We start from the raw sequence: 6632 nt of genomic DNA, 5'->3' as shown, positions 1-6632 counted from the left end.
GTAAAAACTTACCATTATGTTACAATTATTTACAGGTTTGTAGCCTAGGATCAAGAGGTTATAGACTGCGGTTATGGCTCAGTGGTAGAGAACTTGCCTAGCAAGTATGAGACACTGGAGTGAATACACAGCACCACATTAATAAATAAATAAATAAATAAATAAATAAATAAATAAATAAATAAATAAATAAATAAATAAATAAAATAAAGGTTTTGTGTCTATCTAGAGAGAGAGAGAGAGAGTATACCATATAGCTTAGGAGTGTTGTAGACTAAATCATTTGGTTTGTGTCAATACATTCTGACATTTGCTCAGTAACTAAATTGCTTAATGACATGTTTCTCAGAACAAGACCACATTACCAAGCAAAGCATAATTGTAATTTACAATGAAGAACCCTTTTTAAAATATTTTTTGTTCTTTTTAGATATACTTGAAAGTAGAATGTATTTTAACATATTACACATATATGGTATATAACTTCCCATTCTTGTGGTTGTATATGATGTGGAGTTACACTGGTCATGTATTCATATATGGACATAGGAAAGTAGTGTCTGATTAATTCTATTGTCCTTCCTATTCCCATCTCCCTTTTGTCTAATCTTCCCTTCATTCCCTTTTGTCTAATCTTCCCTTCATTCCCTTTTGTCTAATCCACTGAACTTCTATTCTATTCTTTCCTCCCCTCCCTCCAACTTATTGTGTATTAGCATCCACATACCAAAAAAAAAAAAAACATTCAGTCTTTGTTTTGGGGGATTGGATTATTTCACTTACCATGATAGTCTCCAAGTTCCATTCATTTACTGGCAAATACCATAATTTTACAATGAAGAACTCTTGATGATGAACCCAGATGAGAAAGAGATAATTTTTAAAAGTAAGTATTTAAATAGAATAATTATTATTTAAATAGAATTCCACAGTATATTAAATCTTCTTTAAAAATAGCTAACAAATATAAACGAATTAATTGATGCAATAAATTTGGAAGGAAAACTTCAGTTCATGTAAATAATGAAAGGGATGAAATTTAAAAAAAAAATATGATGGATGTAATAAAGCACATTGCTTTCTCATTTTACCAAAGAAGGAAGGAAATAAAAGAAACAATGTCTAAATATCTACCCAAGAAGAGAACGAAAACTCAGATTATCTAAAAAAGATAGAAAGAATACCAGTTCAAGATATGCTATACTTAGAAATGTTTTATAAAATGTAGCAACAAAAATTAATGCTTGGCTGCACTCTTAGTAAAAAGCCCAGGTACCTGAATTAAGTAATAATCTGGGAATAAATGCAGTGTGAGCTGCTGACATAGCAGGTCATCTGGGGTGCAGGATCTGATAATCAGAGGTCTGGTTTTAACATTCATGCAGAAAGTGAAAAAAGAAGACCAGTTTCCCAGGGGAAGGGTTAGAATTCCAATTCTTGCCCAAAGTTTTATTATTGTTAAAAAAACAAAATGTTGGAACTAGAAAAACAAATGCACACACCTGCACAATGACAGTTATTTGTCTCTGCCTGAGCTCTGGGTGAAATAATTTTACTTTAAAACCTTTGTCTTGTTTGGATTTGTTGCCCAATTTTATACCACTCAAATGGTCCTGCAATTAACAACAGCATCAACAACAATAACTGGTCCCTCTCTAGATAATGAAGCCCTGGAGTACATGCCAGAAAAATACTAACTATTCTGGTTCCATAATATCTTGAGGAAAAGGAATTTAATGAAAAATGAGCTTAAAACCAAAAATTACAAAAAAATGATTCACCATGAATGGCTTAATAATTAAAATTAATGGAAGGATGACAGTCTCCCATACCAGACACTTGAGCAATAATCAGAAAAAGAACATAAAATAAATTTGAAATAATTAAGGATATGAGAGTAAATCAATAAGAGAAAACTTATAAAAGGAGCAGATTTTTTTCTAAAGAGCCTATGCAACCATGAGAAATAAAAATACAGTTATCAATATAAAAATATCCAATGGATGGGTCAAGTGACGATTATACATGACCAATAACACAATCAATAACCTAGAATATCAATCTGAAAAGTTGCCCATTGAAAGATTTAGAGATGGAAAATATGAAAGAGAGGCTAAAGGACCTGTAGAAAAAAAAAATAAGAAGACCTATATTCCTATTACCTATTGCTGAATAATAAACCATTCCAACATCCATTGGTTTAAAACAATAACCATTTTATTATATCTAAAGATTTCATAGGTCAGAAATTCAGGCATCCCTCATCTCAGCAGTACTCTTTCACATGGTGTCACATGTGGTCTGCAGACTGCCACAAGGTTTTACTCACATGTCTTGCCCTTTGGTGCAGATGGCTAAAAGGACAGGAACTGTCAACTGAAGGATCTATAAGTGACCTCTCCAGCATAGTGACCTCGGGTAGCCAGACTCCTTACTCACAGGTTCACAGTTCCCAGCAAAAATGCTCTAGAAGGACCGAAAGATCCTTATAATCTATCCAGAAAGTGCCAGCACCTCACTTCTGCTGTGTTCTATTGATCATAAAAGTTCCTAAGTCTGGTACACATTCAAAGAGGGAGGAATTAGACTCTTTCTTTAGGGAAACAGCAAATAATTTGTGACCATCTTTAATCTACCATAATCCCATGCTTGTATAATAGGAATTCCAGGAGAAAAACAGAGAGAATGGTAAAGTGGTAAAATTTAAAGAGATAATGTCTGCAAATTTTCCAGAATTAAGGATTTGAAACCTCAGATTTAAGTCACAAATCCTGACCAGGATGAATAAAAATACATCTAAACCCAGACACTGTAATAAAGCTTCAGAATTCCAAAGACAAATTCTAGACACAATCAAAAAAGAAAGAAATATAATTTAAAAATAAATGATAATTGGTTACAGCACATTTCTCATGAGCAAAAAGAAAAAAAGAAAAAAAACCCTAGAGTTACCTGAATCTTTAATGTGCCAAGAGAAATAATTATAATTCTTAAGTTTTATATCTAGCTAAACTATCATGAGAAGGTAAGGTTAAAAGAAAAATGTTCACATGGGTATAAAAAGTCTACCACTAAGGGACCCTGATTGGAAAGAAAAGCTATAAACGGTGCATTCCAGGAGAAAAGAAATGAAGAAGAAAGTAGTGAGATGGTTGAGGAAAAGTGAAGAAGGAAAATGGTAAACCAGCTTTGACTACATGAAACAAAATAACTAACGACCAATATGCAGAGGGAGTTACAAAACAAGATTAAAGTAAAACAATGATGGCTATAATATGAAAGATGATCAGGAGGAATCAGAGTAAAAGCAAATTGAATTCCTTGTGTTATGCCAGAGGTGGGCAGAGATAGCAGTCACCTGTAGACACCTTTTTACACGTTAAGACATACACTAAAAAAGTTAATATATGACAACTCATAAACCAAGGGCAGAGATAAAGGAATAAAGAAAATCAGTTCATTCAGTAGAAGACAAAAAAGGGAAGGGAAAGAGGGGGGAAAGAAAAGTAAAAAAAAAAAAAAAAAAGGACAAAATGAGGTGGTATTAATTTAAATACATCAGTTATCAGAGTGAATCTAAGTAAACTAGATTTATCAGTTAAAATAGAGAAACTCAAAAATTCGATTACATTTCTCATGAGCAAAAAGATGACAATAACAGTTTGTAAAATAATATGCAGCTAAAATGCTAGCCAAAAGAAAGCTAAAATATAGACAAAACTGACCTGGAGGTTGAAAATATTGTCAGAAATAAACAGGGACAGAGCTGGGGTATAACTCAGTAGTAGGTAGAATGCTTGCCCAGCATGCATAAGACCTTAGAGTTTGATCCCTCACATTGAAATAAAAAGGAAAGAAAAGAGAGAAAGAAAAAAGAAAGGTTCTTTTCATAATAACAAAAGGCACAGCTCACTAAGTAGCGATAAAAATGATAAATCTCTATGCAACAACCAAGAACATAATCTGAAATTGCACAAAATGAATTTGATAGAGTCAACATTTCTCTCTTCCAAGTAGACAAAAAAAAATTAGAAAAAGCATGAATTAAACAAAATCTGAAAGAACACATTCTTGTCAAGTTAATCTGGGATGTCTCTGGAAACTAGCCATATTTCAGGCCATAAAGCAATCCCCCTAAACCTCATATAATTATAGGGATAATATTCTCTGACCATAAATCAAGAAACTTATAAACTTATTTTTAGAAGACTAATAAAACCATATCTGTATGTAAGCACACTTTCATGTAAATATAGGTCAAAGAATTCATCTAATTAAGTTGTGAATATATTTAACAAAATAATTTTTAAAAATACAAAATTATGAGCTGTATGGAAAGCAGAAAAATGTCTAATTTAAATGCATCTATTAAAAACTAAACCTTGAAAAATCAATGACTTCGGCATCTAACTTATGCTCAGATAAAACAGCAAAATGAACCCAAAGAGTGTGAAATGTGGTCCCCAAAATTAGCATAGAAAGATAAGAAAATTAGGAGATCAAGCCAAGGAAAGTATCATCCAAACAAGCTATCTTAGTTTAGATCTCCCCTTCATCTCCAAAATCGAAGCTGAGAAAAGAACTTTTGTGCAGGTAGTTTATTTAAAAATGAATCCCTAGGAGGAAGAGTGAACAACTAGAGAGAAGAAAGCAAGTCAGTGTAAAAGTACATCATGGAATTGGACACTCCTGTGGGTAACACATGCCAGAGATTGTCTGATGAACCTCATAGAATGTGCCTCAGGATCATCTGCCTGAGAGAAGGTTGGCATTTCTCCACTTGCTCCTATTGCGTTTTGCATTTTCAGGTTACACGAGGATGAATGATAGGCATCCTGAGAATACCAAGTCCTCATATCAGACTAATTCACAGATGAATGTTCCTATATTAATAAAATCTTCCCTTTTCAAGCTTACATATTGCCTGTCTACTCCAGTACCTTTAAGAACCAAACCCAAATGTGCTCCCTTGGTTTTTTTTTCCAGTAGGTACTGCAAATCTTTTAGCTATATGTTTTTTCCTAAAGACTATTTTCTTGAATAAGCCAGGTTGTCACCTAACCATCCTTATCAATCTGGAGACAATGAGGGAGGTGGGGATAGATCTTGAGGAGGATGTCAAAATAAGAGGTGTCTGCATTGATGGAGTCTTTGCTGGGTATCTAGATACAGTGAAGCTGCTCTCTTATCAAAGGGGAGTGGCTGCCCTCCCAAAAAGTTTAAGATTCTCAGCTATTCCTCCCAAATATCCCCAGTCAGGTTTCAAAGTCCCAGTTATTTCCTATAATAACCTAGGTGTTTGCATGGATACTTGTCAAGCCTATAGATTAAATCCTTATTTTGCTCTGCATCCCATGAGATTAAATCCTAAGCCAAAAGGTTCTGTGGCTGCAAGTGATGCTACCATTTTGAAATGCTACCATAGAGGTCTTCCATCATTCAAAGCCTGACTTGAGTTGATATTTAGTACTTTCTTAATGGTTCTAAAGTATTAATCAAAACCATTCAGTCCATGACTCTTTTTAGTATCATGACCCCATATTATTCAAAGGCTTTAGCTATCTCTAAACTGAAAATTTCATCTTCACCTACCCCCCCCCCACCACACACACACCAAACCACTCCAAGAAGTCTCAGTGCTTCTGATGTCAAGGGTTCTCACTGTTCCACCCACCACTAATCCTTCATTGCTGCATGTCTGCTAAGCGATTCAGCTCCAGAGGCCCATCCTGAGGGTCTGCTTTCTAGTTCCACTCTGAAGCCAATTTCACCTCTCTCAACCTCAAGCAAATCCTGAACCAAAGGTTTTCAAATGAGGCAGCTTATTTGAGAATAGGCTCTCAGAAGCAGAAATGAGGGATGGAATGAGAGAAAACATGACTTAGTTGCTCCATTATATGAAAAAAAAAATGGAGCCCAATCCCATTTGGCACCCTCTATGGAACCACCTAGAATACATCTCAGAATGTTCACCCAAAGATCAGACAAGGGGAACCTTTATCTATCAACTGTCTCCTCATCTGTCAAAGGCTGCATCCTAAGTTATAAACTTCTTCTCTCTTAAGTAGCCCATGAGGAAGGGGTGGGTTCCTGCAGAAATCTGCCCATCACATTTGGCATCAGAGAAGACCCAGGAAGAGGTGATATGCTGGGCAGTGGAACTTTACACCTGCACTAATATGGAAAGCTAAGCAGATAAAACACAGATCATATAAAGAGTGAATGTCAAGAATACAATCTAGTGAATGAGAAGGAACTCTCAGAATAGACTGCTGATGTTCACATCTGTTCATTCCATTTACCTCTTATAGAATTCGGGGCAAAGACACTTAGATATATAGATTTACATATAAATACCTACATAAATAATTGGGGGCTGGGGATGTGGCTCAAGTGGTAACGCACTCACCTGGCATGCGTGCAGCCCGGGTTCAATCCTCAGCACCACATACAAACAAAGATGTTGTGTCCACCAAAAACTAAAAAATAAATATTAAAAAACTCTCTCTCTCTCTTAAAAAAATAATAATTGGGATAATAATAGTAGCATCCATTTCATAATGCTGTTGTAAAGATGAAATGAGTTATTACATATAAAGAGGTTAGGACAGTGCCAGGCATGTAACAAATAT

This window comes from Callospermophilus lateralis, chromosome 13 (genome assembly GCF_048772815.1).
Source record: "Callospermophilus lateralis isolate mCalLat2 chromosome 13, mCalLat2.hap1, whole genome shotgun sequence".
NCBI lineage: Eukaryota > Metazoa > Chordata > Mammalia > Rodentia > Sciuridae > Callospermophilus > Callospermophilus lateralis.
Note: the sequence above shows the minus strand (reverse complement) of the source record.